Below are 15,537 nucleotides of genomic sequence, written 5' to 3' on the forward strand. Positions count from 1 at the left end.
TTGTGTCTGGCCCCTGTTGGAGCGTCCAGGCACAGGACTTCTGCTGCTGCTGACTAAATGGCCTCCTTAATTGGATCATTTGAGTAGCCAGCACACCTGTGCAGGTAGGGCATGACATGATAGGCAGCTGCCTTGATAGCGGGTGGGTGCTGAATGTTCCTAATTGACAAAATAAGATTAATGCTTATGAAGAAATATAAAATCTCATCCCTTCCCCAATATCGCGCCACACCCCTACCCCTTAATTCCCTGGTTGAACGTGATGGACATATGTCTTTTTTCGACCGTACTAACTATGTAACTATGTAACATAACATGGGGGGGGGGGGGGGGGTCTCCTGGCTGTTCACACAGGTGTGTCATTGCTGTACATTGACCATGCATTGCTTCTGTGGTATTGCAAAGGCAAAGACAAATGCTTCCAGCCATCCATTGCACTAATGGATTGGTCATCAGCTGGCTGTCTATGTCCCGCATCAATATAGACCAAAGTACAGAGGGTTAGGCTATGCTATTGTGCACCTACCTGATGCATCAGAAGGTGCGAGGCCCTTGCTAAATTCTGTGCACAGACTTTGAGATCTATGCTTTAGACTGTATCTAAACCTGCTCCAACATGGACTGACATTCTGGCCTACTTTCAGCCGATGCGACTTGTCTGTCGCTGAACAGTCGCTTTTTATGTATTCAGCACCTATGTATAATGTTGTAAAAATGCTCTAGAAGCTAAAGTCGCAGAAATGTCACACATATTTGGCCTGCAACTTTCTGTGCGACAAATTCAGACAGGAAAAATCAGTATAAATCCTTAGAAAATTATCCCCCAGTGTCTCCATCTGCTGGCGGTATTGAATAAGCATTGCTGCACTGATGGGGTATGCATTAGACGAAAAAAAAGAAGAAAAAGAAGAATAATACGCCCAGAAAAGAGGCGAAAAGGAGAAAAACGTAAAAAAACGTGAAAAAAAAGTAAGAGGAAGAGAAGGGAAAAAAAGGTGGAAATGGGTTTAAAAGTGATTTCGGCGGAGAATATATATATATATATATATATATATATATATATATATATATATGCGCACACACACACATAGATATAAACGTATTCTCCGTTGAGATATTGCAGCCGCTGCTGTGTCCAGGCCCAGGAGCCTTAGCACTGTGCTGTGATGTCACTCAATACCACTGACATCACTAGGTGTAAACAACATCTCTCCTTTGCTGTGTATGTGACTATGGAGCTGTTTGGTGATGTCGTCTATTACGGCCTTCATAGAAGCAACAGGAGATTGTTGCATCCATCTTGAACCCTCAGAACTACAGTGCTATGATGTCACTCACTTCCACAGGCCTTGCAGAGTGTAAACAACAACAACCCAGCTTTGTTGTGTATGTAACCAAAGGGATTTGTGATGTCACCTAGAACCTTCACAGCAGCGACAGCTTTATGAGGAGCATCAGCACTGCTCTGCCTGAGCAGAACCATCACCGCCATAGGTTGTCAAATAACCCGGATTTAACCCACACAGGTAAGTCCAATGGGGTGCAGGCATGTCCTCTATGCTTACAGCTTCCCGTGGGTGTTGGTTTGATACCGTTTGGGGACAGCCAAGGAGGCATCTGCAGGCAACAAAGGTAGGTGTGTGCTTGTGTGTGTGTTTCCTATGCAGATCCTAAGCCCAGTGTCACATGCAAGTAGGAGGAGTAAGAAGGGTTCCTGGCAAATCCGGGTTATGGATTGCATTTAAAAAGGCCCCGTGGGAGTGCAATGGGCCCCTGTCTTGCTGCTTAGCAATAATGGTATGGGTTTAGGTTCTGCTGTGTGTACTGGTGGTTGACTGCCCCCCAGCCCAGAGTGTGCATGGAAAATTGTCTGGCAGCCTCCCTGACAGCAAGCAGTGATAGTGCCCATGAAGGGGACCTTGTTGGGCCCGCCCCTTTCACGGTTATCGCTTCTCGGCCTTTTGGCTAAGATCTTGTATCTTGTCAAGGGGCTCTGAGTTCGTCGAACCTTCGGCCTTGAGGCATCGGCGGTTTTTTAGCCGTCTTAAGCCTCATGCTGCTATAGGAGGAGGACTTACAAAGAACGGGAAGGCGATCCCCCATGGCGACCCTTAGGTTTGCTGCGCATACTGAAACTCGGATTAAGAACACCTTCCGTATTGAAGTGGATGAGGAGAAAAAGGAGAAGATGACTTTGGAATTTTTTGTCAAGAGAATTATGCTGGATTTATTGCACATTCAGAGAGAAGATGTGTTTTGCCTAAAAGACCCAGGTAAAGGACTTTTCATTCTTACCTTGACTTCCGCATCTGCATGTGACCATATGTTTGAGAAAGTTCGGGAGCTTGCCAATGAGGAGGATATGAAAGGACTTGTTTTCATTGCTCTATATTCTAATGGCGATGTTCCACTGGTGGTTACTATGCACGATCCATACGTGGATATAAGAGACATTGTCTTATTTTTAAACCAATATTGTGCGGAAGTCAAATACTCTCATAAAATAATGAATGCAATGGACTTTTGGACTGGAAAGCATAAGTTTGCTGTTAAGTTCAGAGAAGATGTGAGAGGAATTGGAGGTCTGTGTCGCCCACCTGCAAATTTTTTAATTGGGCGTAAACGTGGCTATTTATTCTACCCTGGGATGCCGTATTATTGCAGGAAATGCCATGAATATGGTCATACACAAGAATCTTGCAAAGAGGAAGTGGTTATTTGCAAAAGATGTGGCCAAAAAGGCCACACCACTTTGGACTGTCAAAATGAGATTCTGTGTAATGTGTGTAAGCAGAAAGGACACGCTTTTAAGGATTGTCCTCAACGCTCCTGGGCCAATATTGTGGCTACGTCGGCTGGTCCCTCGATGAGGAAGAGCTCCATGGATGCTGTGCCTGTGCCTAAGACCCACACCCTGAAAGTGATGCCTGAGTCTTCTGCTACCGGAATTCCTGTGATACCTGCTGTGGCTCATGTCTCCAAAAGCATTGTGTCCCCGGGGAAGGTCGTGGGACCTGAGACAGAAGTGAGGGGTTCTCCTCTCATGGAAGTTGAGGGTCCTGGACCGCCCAGAAGGGATACAGAGGAGATGGATGTAGAAGAACGGCGAAAGAGGAAAAGCAGAGACCGGAAAGAGGAAAAGGGCCTTAACATCAAAAGGAGTGGTCGAGTTAGTGCGGACGAGGGGAACGTGGAGATTGTCTGCCAAAAGGTTATAACAGCATCCGACCCTGTTAATATTGAGGAATTTGTGTCACCACCTACAGATTGGGGTTCTTTGTCTGAGGATAATGAATGACCCAGGAGCTACCAAGTGTTAATATCTCCTCCTTCAATGTGAGGAGTTTGAAGAGCCCAGAGAGGAGGGCTGCTTTATTTTCTTTCTTGTCTTCTTTGCCTACAGACATTTTATTTTTACAGGAATGTGCCATTGATTATGATATCAATTATTCATCTTTGAGATCTGAATGGACTCTTGGCCCGTCTGTGTGGTCAGGGGATAATGAGAGGAAAGTGACTGGTGTTGGCATACTGTTCAAGAGCAGTGAGTATAAAGTTACCTCCTTCACAGACATTGTACCCGGTAGAGCCCTGCTCGTTCATATTATTTATAATGACATGAATATGAGACTTTTAAATGTATATGCCTCTCCAGATAAGGATGAAAGATCTGATTTATTAGAGAAAATTCAGTTTTATTTACCGGGTTCATCCCCGCTTATCATCGCTGGTGATTTTAATTGTATAATGGCAGGAGAGGAGCGGGCTGGAGGATCTGAACAAAGGAAAGATAAGACTGAAAAACAACTAAAGGATTTTATAGTTGATTTTAATTTAAAAGATTTGTGGAGAACCTCTTTCCCTAATGACCCTGGGTATACCTGGGGGAATAGCCTTTATATGTCAAGGATTGATTATATTTTTGCTTCTGGATTTGCATTTTATGGGAATATGCAATTGACTTCTACCTTTTTTTCAGATCATAAGATTTTATCTGCTACATGTAAGTTTGATGGGGTTTGCAGAGCCAAAGGAGTCTGGCGTCTGAATGTCTCTTTGCTTGAAGATGAAGAAATTAAATGTAATTTTATCTATCTTTTTAAAAAATTGCAGAACTCAAGGACTAATTTTAATTCTCTTTTAGCATGGTGGGAATTCTGCAAGGTAAAATTTAAAGAGTATTTTATTAAGATGGGTGTTAAAAAAACAAAAGAGAAATTGAAATGGTATAGAGATCTTAACACAAAACTACAAACCTATTATCAACTCAAAGAGCTGGGTGTATATGTAGACGATCTGATTTTAAGTGTTAAAAGTGATATTCAGAAGGCTATAACTAACAAAGGGAAAGAAATCATTTTTAACTCCAAAGTTGAATGTAAAGAGAAGGATGAAAAGTGTACAAGATTCTTTTTTAAAAAGGTAATGGAAACAAAAAAGTTAATGATTAACATTGAGGATGAAACTACTAATGTAGGAATGTTATCCAAAGCTAAATCCTTTTATCAAGATCTATTTAATGAGAAGCCCATTGATATATCTGCTGCTAATTTTCTCCTAAGCACTTTAGATTGTGGTTTAAGTAAGGAGGACCAAGATGCACTTTGCACAGAAGTAAGATGCCAAGAATTAGAAATTGCTGCTAAAAGTTTATCCACAGGTAAAACACCAGGTTCTGATGGACTTCCTGTAGAGTTTTATAAAACCTTTTGGGAGATTTTTAAAGATGATTTGCTTAATATTTTTAAGGAGGCTTTTAATTCTGATGTTCTACCTTTATCTTGGAGGAGTGGTATAGTGTCTCTGATCCCCAAAAAGGGGGATAGGAACAGCTTAGAAAATTGGAGACCAATTACGCTTCTTAATGTTGATTATAAGATTATGTCAAAAATTTTTGTTAACAGAATGAAGCCGTTTTTGTACAAGGTCATCCATGTGGATCAGGTATGTGGTGTCCCAGGAAGGAGTGTAGCTGAACCTTTAAATGCTATTAGGGACGTCATATGGTATCAGCAAGAGCGGAATCAAAATCTAGCCATTCTATCTCTAGATTTTCATAAAGCGTTCGATAGAGTATCACATTGTTTTTTATGGATGGTTTTACAACGCATGGGTTTTCCTAACATATTTATTAAGCAAATTGCTCTCTTATATAAAGGTTCTTTTAGCAGGATTTTAATAAATGGTTTCCTTACAGATTTTATTAATTTATCATCAGGGGTAAAGCAAGGCTGCCCTCTGTCTCCTATACTGTTTATATGTGCAATAGAACCTCTGTTAAACTTAATAAGGAATGATAAAATAATAAAAGGAGTGCCAGTTCCTGGAGGTAATAATGCCACCCTTAAAGTGTGTGGCTATATGGATGATATTAATGTTTTTTGTGAAAGTGCCTTCTCTTTACAAAGAGTTGTTGATGTTACTGATTTCTTTTGTAAAGCTTCTGCTTTTAAACTTAATTTATCTAAATGTGACTGTTTTTATATAGGTAAATGGGAAAACGTGCAAATACCAAACCTAAAATTACAGTCAGAAAAAATAAAAATCCTTGGAGTCATCTTTGATAAAAATAACAATGGTGAGGAAAGTTGGCTAATGGTAAAAGAAAAGGTAAAGAAAAAGGTAGACTTTTGGTCCCTTAGGAAATTATCCTTAGAAGGTAAAATTTTGGTGATTAAGGCTATGCTAATACCCATTATGCTCTATTTAAATATGATTTATCCTCCTAATGAACTTATGTCTAGGCAACTTCAGAGGATTCTCTTTGAGTTTCTATGGAGTTCTAAAGCAGAAAAATTAAAAAGAGATACTATGTATAAGTCACAAAAAAATGGAGGAAAACAGGTTCCCTGTATTAGAAAATTTTTATACTTAAGGTTTTTTAGTTGGTGTTTTAGGGGACTTTTTATGAAAAGTGTATGGTCCTGTTTTTTAAAGTACTCTGCGGGACATATTTTTAGAAAAAGAGAATGGGTGTTTTTATCATTATCTTCTCCTGTACTTTTAACTCCGCCTAAACATTATGCCATCTTAGAAAAAATTATACGTATGTATAACCTTAAAGACTTTGACTTGTTAACCTTGAGGGATGCTCGCAAGATAGAAGTACAGTTAAATTTGCAAGAAGAAATATGTATGGTCTCTAATTTTTCTTATAATAGGTGTGTACAAATATGGAAAAAGGTAAACGAGCCATATCTTTTTAATGAGCACAAAGATTTAGCATGGATGATTATCCATGAGTGTCTTCCGGTAAGATTTTTCCAATATAGAAGAGGTCTAAATGCTGTATGTGTCTGTCCCCGGGATAATTGCAATATAGATGAAACTGTTTTGCACCTTTTCTGGAATTGTTATTTTGCACAAAAGGTTTTTAGACTAATTGGTTCTTTATTGAAATTCCTAACAGGTCTAAAAGTTTTAAATCATGAAGTTGTTTTATATGGCAAAAGTGATGGAGTTACGAAAGAAAAAGAGAGAATTTTGTGGATTTTTATCAACTGTACAAAAAATGTATTATGGAAAGTTCGTAATATCCTTGTCTTCAAAAGAGATTTTATTTGTGAAAAAGAATGTTTGAAGATGATATACAGTGAAGTTTACTTGTACTATTTAATTGATAAAAAGAGAGATGGGCAGAAAAAAGCATTAGCTATGTGGAATTTACATTTATGGAAAACAGTATTTGATGTATTGTAAACATTTTTTGTGATGTATTTAAGTTTTTGAGTTTTTTTCAATAAAAATGTAAAAAAAAAAAAAAAAAAAAAATCTGTTCTTATCAGTTTTCATGCCGGTGGACAGTAACGCCGGTATGGGGCTGGTGGGGATGGGTGCTGCATGGAGGATGCAGGTGTACCAGGGCTTTCCGGGGCTGGTTCTGAGGAATCAGCTCGACGGCTGCCCCGATGTGACCTGTTCCCTCCGGGTCTCGCCATGAGGCTGAGAGGGTCTAGAGCCGAGGTACTTTTGTGCCTCGGGGAGTGGTGACCCCGAGGTGCCGAAACTCACTGGGAGGATAGACTCACTGAGTTGAAGCACGGGCACCATAATCTCTTCACCTTGTGGCACTCACCTCTTGATTCCCGGCCTTCTGGCTAGGATCAGAGAAATTTTTATAGATCCGGCCGGATGTCCGGGCAGTATATCTGCACACATTCACTTATTTATTTCTTTTTTGTCTCACTGTGTCACTTTTTGCGTGTTGTGTGTTCACAGGATTGGTCAGGATGCGGTAGCCCTTCTGGGTGTCCCTCCTGGCGGTCTAGGGGAGGTGTGTGTGGCCATTAGGTTCCGCACCTCCCTGCAAACACCCCGGGTACTCCTGCTTTGGCAGGGTACCTACCGTAATCGGCTCTGCGGGCAGATACCTTGGCTAACGCCAAGGGGGATGCCGGGAGCATTTGTGGTCCCCTAGTAGCTTCGGCGAAAAGGGACATCGAACCTGGAACCTCGCAGGTACCTTTTGGTCCGGAGGCGAAGGGTAAGGTTTGTTGGGGGGCCTCTCTCCTATCGGAGAAGGGCTTGCGATAGACCGCATCCTTTGTGCACGTTTTTTTTAGTGTAACACGTTTGCACTTTTTCTTGCACTTTGGGTGAATCGAAAGCACGTTCCTCGGCTTTAGATAAAAAAAAAAAAAATAAAAAAATCTGTTCTTATCAGTTTAATATCTGATACGTCCCCTATCTGGGGACCATATATTAAATGGATTTTTGAGAACGGGGGCCGATTTCGAAGCTTGCTTCCGTCGCCCTATGCATTGACCCGATATGGCAGTATCTTCGGGTACAGTGCACCACCCCCTTACAGGGTTAAAAAGAAAGATTCCTACTTTCATTGCTACCTGCTTGCTGGCTAGCCAGCTAGCCAGCCCTGTGGGCCTTGCTGCTGCTGCAGCCAAAAAACAAAAGGTGGTGCTGCTGCTGCTTCTGCTGCTTCTGCTTCTGCTTGTGTCTGGCCCCTGTTGGAGCGTCCAGGCACAGGACTTCTGCTGCTGCTGACTAAATGGCCTCCTTAATTGGATCATTTGAGTAGCCAGCACACCTGTGCAGGTAGGGCATGACATGATAGGCAGCTGCCTTGATAGCGGGTGGGTGCTGAATGTTCCTAATTGACAAAATAAGATTAATGCTTATGAAGAAATATAAAATCTCATCCCTTCCCCAATATCGCGCCACACCCCTACCCCTTAATTCCCTGGTTGAACGTGATGGACATATGTCTTTTTTCGACCGTACTAACTATGTAACTATGTAACATAACATGGGGGGGGGGGGGGGGGGGTCTCCTGGCTGTTCACACAGGTGTGTCATTGCTGTACATTGACCATGCATTGCTTCTGTGGTATTGCAAAGGCAAAGACAAATGCTTCCAGCCATCCATTGCACTAATGGATTGGTCATCAGCTGGCTGTCTATGTCCCGCATCAATATAGACCAAAGTACAGAGGGTTAGGCTATGCTATTGTGCACCTACCTGATGCATCAGAAGGTGCGAGGCCCTTGCTAAATTCTGTGCACAGACTTTGAGATCTATGCTTTAGACTGTATCTAAACCTGCTCCAACATGGACTGACATTCTGGCCTACTTTCAGCCGATGCGACTTGTCTGTCGCTGAACAGTCGCTTTTTATGTATTCAGCACCTATGTATAATGTTGTAAAAATGCTCTAGAAGCTAAAGTCGCAGAAATGTCACACATATTTGGCCTGCAACTTTCTGTGCGACAAATTCAGACAGGAAAAATCAGTATAAATCCTTAGAAAATTATCCCCCAGTGTCTCCATCTGCTGGCGGTATTGAATAAGCATTGCTGCACTGATGGGGTATGCATTAGACGAAAAAAAAGAAGAAAAAGAAGAATAATACGCCCAGAAAAGAGGCGAAAAGGAGAAAAACGTAAAAAAACGTGAAAAAAAAGTAAGAGGAAGAGAAGGGAAAAAAAGGTGGAAATGGGTTTAAAAGTGATTTCGGCGGAGAAATATATATATATATATATATATATATATATATATATATATATATATATGCGCACACACACACATAGATATAAACGTATTCTCCGTTGAGATATTGCAGCCGCTGCTGTGTCCAGGCCCAGGAGCCTTAGCACTGTGCTGTGATGTCACTCAATACCACTGACATCACTAGGTGTAAACAACATCTCTCCTTTGCTGTGTATGTGACTATGGAGCTGTTTGGTGATGTCGTCTATTACGGCCTTCATAGAAGCAACAGGAGATTGTTGCATCCATCTTGAACCCTCAGAACTACAGTGCTATGATGTCACTCACTTCCACAGGCCTTGCAGAGTGTAAACAACAACAACCCAGCTTTGTTGTGTATGTAACCAAAGGGATTTGTGATGTCACCTAGAACCTTCACAGCAGCGACAGCTTTATGAGGAGCATCAGCACTGCTCTGCCTGAGCAGAACCATCACCGCCATAGGTTGTCAAATAACCCGGATTTAACCCACACAGGTAAGTCCAATGGGGTGCAGGCATGTCCTCTATGCTTACAGCTTCCCGTGGGTGTTGGTTTGATACCGTTTGGGGACAGCCAAGGAGGCATCTGCAGGCAACAAAGGTAGGTGTGTGCTTGTGTGTGTGTTTCCTATGCAGATCCTAAGCCCAGTGTCACATGCAAGTAGGAGGAGTAAGAAGGGTTCCTGGCAAATCCGGGTTATGGATTGCATTTAAAAAGGCCCCGTGGGAGTGCAATGGGCCCCTGTCTTGCTGCTTAGCAATAATGGTATGGGTTTAGGTTCTGCTGTGTGTACTGGTGGTTGACTGCCCCCCAGCCCAGAGTGTGCATGGAAAATTGTCTGGCAGCCTCCCTGACAGCAAGCAGTGATAGTGCCCATGAAGGGGACCTTGTTGGGCCCGCCCCTTTCACGGTTATCGCTTCTCGGCCTTTTGGCTAAGATCAAGTGTAGTATCTGTTCTTATCAGTTTAATATCTGATACGTCCCCTATCTGGGGACCATATATTAAATGGATTTTTGAGAACGGGGGCCGATTTCGAAGCTTGCTTCCGTCGCCCTATGCATTGACCCGATATGGCAGTATCTTCGGGTACAGTGCACCACCCCCTTACAGGGTTAAAAAGAAAGATTCCTACTTTCATTGCTACCTGCTTGCTGGCTAGCCAGCTAGCCAGCCCTGTGGGCCTTGCTGCTGCTGCAGCCAAAAAACAAAAGGTGGTGCTGCTGCTGCTTCTGCTGCTTCTGCTTCTGCTTGTGTCTGGCCCCTGTTGGAGCGTCCAGGCACAGGACTTCTGCTGCTGCTGACTAAATGGCCTCCTTAATTGGATCATTTGAGTAGCCAGCACACCTGTGCAGGTAGGGCATGACATGATAGGCAGCTGCCTTGATAGCGGGTGGGTGCTGAATGTTCCTAATTGACAAAATAAGATTAATGCTTATGAAGAAATATAAAATCTCATCCCTTCCCCAATATCGCGCCACACCCCTACCCCTTAATTCCCTGGTTGAACGTGATGGACATATGTCTTTTTTCGACCGTACTAACTATGTAACTATGTAACATAACATGGGGGGGGGGGGGGGGGTCTCCTGGCTGTTCACACAGGTGTGTCATTGCTGTACATTGACCATGCATTGCTTCTGTGGTATTGCAAAGGCAAAGACAAATGCTTCCAGCCATCCATTGCACTAATGGATTGGTCATCAGCTGGCTGTCTATGTCCCGCATCAATATAGACCAAAGTACAGAGGGTTAGGCTATGCTATTGTGCACCTACCTGATGCATCAGAAGGTGCGAGGCCCTTGCTAAATTCTGTGCACAGACTTTGAGATCTATGCTTTAGACTGTATCTAAACCTGCTCCAACATGGACTGACATTCTGGCCTACTTTCAGCCGATGCGACTTGTCTGTCGCTGAACAGTCGCTTTTTATGTATTCAGCACCTATGTATAATGTTGTAAAAATGCTCTAGAAGCTAAAGTCGCAGAAATGTCACACATATTTGGCCTGCAACTTTCTGTGCGACAAATTCAGACAGGAAAAATCAGTATAAATCCTTAGAAAATTATCCCCCAGTGTCTCCATCTGCTGGCGGTATTGAATAAGCATTGCTGCACTGATGGGGTATGCATTAGACGAAAAAAAAGAAGAAAAAGAAGAATAATACGCCCAGAAAAGAGGCGAAAAGGAGAAAAACGTAAAAAAACGTGAAAAAAAAGTAAGAGGAAGAGAAGGGAAAAAAAGGTGGAAATGGGTTTAAAAGTGATTTCGGCGGAGAAATATATATATATATATATATATATATATATATATATATATATATATGCGCACACACACACATAGATATAAACGTATTCTCCGTTGAGATATTGCAGCCGCTGCTGTGTCCAGGCCCAGGAGCCTTAGCACTGTGCTGTGATGTCACTCAATACCACTGACATCACTAGGTGTAAACAACATCTCTCCTTTGCTGTGTATGTGACTATGGAGCTGTTTGGTGATGTCGTCTATTACGGCCTTCATAGAAGCAACAGGAGATTGTCCTCAGAACTACAGTGCTATGATGTCACTCACTTCCACAGGCCTTGCAGAGTGTAAACAACAACAACCCAGCTTTGTTGTGTATGTAACCAAAGGGATTTGTGATGTCACCTAGAACCTTCACAGCAGCGACAGCTTTATGAGGAGCATCAGCACTGCTCTGCCTGAGCAGAACCATCACCGCCATAGGTTGTCAAATAACCCGGATTTAACCCACACAGGTAAGTCCAATGGGGTGCAGGCATGTCCTCTATGCTTACAGCTTCCCGTGGGTGTTGGTTTGATACCGTTTGGGGACAGCCAAGGAGGCATCTGCAGGCAACAAAGGTAGGTGTGTGCTTGTGTCCTATGCAGATCCTAAGCCCAGTGTCACATGCAAGTAGGAGGAGTAAGAAGGGTTCCTGGCAAATCCGGGTTATGGATTGCATTTAAAAAGGCCCCGTGGGAGTGCAATGGGCCCCTGTCTTGCTGCTTAGCAATAATGGTATGGGTTTAGGTTCTGCTGTGTGTACTGGTGGTTGACTGCCCCCCAGCCCAGAGTGTGCATGGAAAATTGTCTGGCAGCCTCCCTGACAGCAAGCAGTGATAGTGCCCATGAAGGGGACCTTGTTGGGCCCGCCCCTTTCACGGTTATCGCTTCTCGGCCTTTTGGCTAAGATCAAGTGTAGTATCTGTTACTTACCTGGCAGGGGAGATACCATGATCGCTACGGTCTGAAGAACTCCAAGCATTGTGGTAGAGATTTTGCGTAGTACGATTGCAGTACTTTTCGTTCTTATTAGAACCGCATTTCTCTAGAGCATACCACCTGAAGATCGTCTCCTGCCTGCCTCGGAACATCTGAAGAAGGAGAAGATCTTGAAGACTGCAGCTCCGGAAGAAGCCGACGAAGAACCTGGAAGAAGGGAATCGGCGGTGAATTCCGGAACAGCGGCGAAGAGGAAGGCGGCGCAGAATCTTTTCGAAGAAACTCGCTGCCTCTGGAGAAGGATTTGCATAGCTCCTCCCACCGGGACCGGATCTGCATAGCTCCTCCCACCCGGGAAAGAAGACTTTGCGAAGCCTCTCTCCACAAGCAAGCAAGGAAGCGGAAAAGAGCCTGCTGGAAGAAGCCATGGCCTCAACCAGCAAGTCCACCCAGGAGGCTGCAGGGCAAGGCCTGGAGGTCCAGCCCCAACCACAGCAAGCTTCAACCTCCACCACGGCAAGGCAGAAGGGCGGCAGAATTCCTAACCTGGAAGCTCCAACCCTGGAGCCCTGGATGAGGCAGACTGTTGCCTTGAAGCTCAAGCCCGTGGACGGAAGGGTGCCGGACATGTCCCACGACGTGTTCTGCAAGAAGATGCTGGCGGATCAAGGCTTCCCCACGGCTGACACCCTGGGAATAGCAACCTTCTTTTCGGGAATCTTCTACATCACCTTTGCCACCATTGGGACCTGTAGAAGATACTGGGAGGTGGTGAAAGCGGCGAGTCCCGAATCCCCTTTCTCTCGCTTTGTGGGCAACTGCCTTATTCAAAGAGAGGAGAGGCGGGTGACGGTCTCAATGCGGAACCCACACACCCCAGGCACGGACATCTCGACCTTCCTGAAGCGCTTCTGCACCGTGGTGAGGGAGCCCACCCGCATCCTGAACTCACTCGGATACTGGACCTGCAAGTGGTCTGTGGTCGTCAGACTCAACAAGAACCCTGCTTCTCCAGACGGACTACAGCACCTGCCAACGACATTTTCCTTGGGCAACTCCACAGGACTTATCTTCTACCCGGACATGCCGCAGACCTGCAGGAGATGTGGCAAGATGGGCCACGAGGGCAAGGACTGTACGGAGGATGCCTGCAGGTATTGCCGTGTGACAGGTCACACGACCAAGGACTGCCCCAAGAGCAAGACCTGCAACCTCTGCGGACTGGCAGCCCACAGCTACAAGGACTGCCCCCAGAGGGAGAGAACATGGGCATCTGTGGCAGCGAGAGCACCGAAGCCAGCCCCAGCTCCGGAGCCAACACCACGGATGGCCAAGCCGACCAAGGAGGGTAAGAAGGCGAAAGCCACCACCCCTGCCCCGTCCCGCCCCTCCCCTGCACCTCCCGCCCCATCCCCTGCCCCTCCCGCCCCATCTCCTGCCCCATCCCGCCCCACCCCTGCCCCATCCCGTCCCACCCCTGCCCCATCCCGTCCCACCCCTGCCCCTCCTGCCCCATCCCGTCCCACCCCTGCCCCTCCTGCCCCATCCCGTCCCACCCCCACCCCTCCTGCCCCATCCCGCCCCACCCCTGCCCCCCGTACCCCACCCCGGCCCACCCCTGCCCCCCGTACCCCACCCCGGCCCACCCCTGCCCCGTCCTCCCCTGCCCGGCCCACCCCTGCCCCGTCCTCCCCTGCCCGGCCCACCCCTGCCCCGTCCTCCCCTGCCCGGGCACTCTCTCCTGCCCCCCGCCCCACCCAGCCTCCTTTCTCTCCTGGCCCAGCAGCACCTAACCCCCCTCCAGCTGCTGGTGCCCGCCCTTCGGAGGACTTTCCTGTGCTTCCTCCCCCAGGTACCATACAGAGGAAGAGGAAAGGAAGGGACAACGTATCAGAAGAGTCCCACAAAAGAAAGATAATCGAGACCTGCGAAACCCCTCAAGCTTCAGATGAGGAGGAGGAGATGGAGCAGGTCTGCGAGAGCCCTGAGGCTTCAGAAGGAGAGGAGGTGATGGAGCAGGCCCAAGTGGAGCAGGTCCAAGCAGAGCCAGTCCAAGCTCAATCTATGGAGGAGCTGCTGCAGGACCCAGAGGTTAAGAAAATCCTGGACACTCCGTCCAACACGGTCTACGACGAGTTCTTGGAAGGGCGCTACGAGAAGCCACACGAGCCGACAGGCGCCAGAGAAGAGGACCCGTCCGACCAGACTGGTAACTAGTATCAGAACTAACCTCTCTTTTTTATTCCCATGGCTGATCTCAACATCTTCTGCATTAATGTGAGGAGTATTAGAGCTTGGTTTAGATTCCAGACTGTTCTTACGTTCTTAGATTCCCAGAGGTGTGATGTTTACATGTTGCAGGAATGTGCTTTGTCTGCTTCTAGGTCTTACAACCATCTGGCCAGGCAGTGGCCTCACGGCCCTTCCTACTGGTCTGGTGGGGGCGACAATAGGTCTGCGGGGGTGGCCATCCTGATCAGGGGAGGTAACTTTGCACTTGATTCCGTCCGGGAGCTCGTCTGTGGCAGACTTCTTGTCGCAGACGGTTCCTGGGCGGGTGAGCCCGTGCGGCTCATCAACGTGTACGCCTCCCCTGAGAGGGATGTCCGACTGGAGGTTCTCCAGGCCCTGCGGGCTGAACTCGCCACCACTAGGGCAGTAGTGTTGGGTGGTGACTTCAACTGCCCCATTGAGGTGGACGGGCGCAGTTCTGGCACATCCGCCAACCTGGACGTGACGTCTAAACTGCTGATTGAGATGGTGACGGAGGCATCCTTGCAGGACGTTGTCGGGTCCATCGGGAACGGCTCCGTAAACTATACGTGGAGCCGCCCCGATGGCTCGCTCCGTTCTCGGATAGACTTCATCTTCACTTCGAGAGCAGTCAGAAAGGTGTCGTACTCTATGGTCCCCTGCTTCTTCTCTGACCACAGGGCCATTCGATTCCGGGGGACTCTGGGCCATGGATTCCCACCTGGCCCAGGCTCCTGGAAGTTGAATTGTGCCCTGTTGGAGCAGAGGGAGGTCATGGAGGAACTTAGGGATGCGTACCTTGTATGGCGAAATGACAAATGTCTGTTCAAGTGCATCAGCGACTGGTGGGAATATGTTAAAGTCGAATTCCGTTGTTTCTTTCAGGCAAAAGGCAGACAACAGGCGTGTGCGAAGAAGTGGGACTTGAGGAAACTGCAGCGCGAGCTGCGGTCCCTGCAGGACCTGCTCCAGTGTGGCTGGGACGTCAGGGAGGAGCTGGAGGAGACCAAAAAGAGCTTGAAAAGGCACTTTGAGGAGGAATCCAAGCGAATCGTCTTTCGTTCCAA

General features: G+C 46.2%; 2 non-coding genes and 1 pseudogene across 2 annotated transcripts; all 3 read left to right on the forward strand.

Moving 5' to 3' along the window:
* The first annotated feature begins 7,614 nt into the window (after positions 1–7,614).
* On the forward strand, positions 7,615–7,802 carry LOC130347311 (U2 spliceosomal RNA). Its single transcript, XR_008885268.1, has one exon. It is a non-coding gene; the product is annotated as a U2 spliceosomal RNA (small nuclear RNA).
* A 2,098-nt stretch (positions 7,803–9,900) lies between these two features.
* On the forward strand, positions 9,901–10,091 carry LOC130347321 (U2 spliceosomal RNA). Its single transcript, XR_008885273.1, has one exon. It is a non-coding gene; the product is annotated as a U2 spliceosomal RNA (small nuclear RNA).
* A 2,070-nt stretch (positions 10,092–12,161) lies between these two features.
* LOC130347318 (U2 spliceosomal RNA) lies at positions 12,162–12,319 on the forward strand (annotated as a pseudogene).
* The last annotated feature ends 3,218 nt before the right edge of the window (positions 12,320–15,537 follow it).

Source organism: Hyla sarda, unplaced genomic scaffold, assembly GCF_029499605.1.
Source record: "Hyla sarda isolate aHylSar1 unplaced genomic scaffold, aHylSar1.hap1 scaffold_834, whole genome shotgun sequence".
Classification (NCBI taxonomy): Eukaryota; Metazoa; Chordata; class Amphibia; order Anura; family Hylidae; genus Hyla; species Hyla sarda.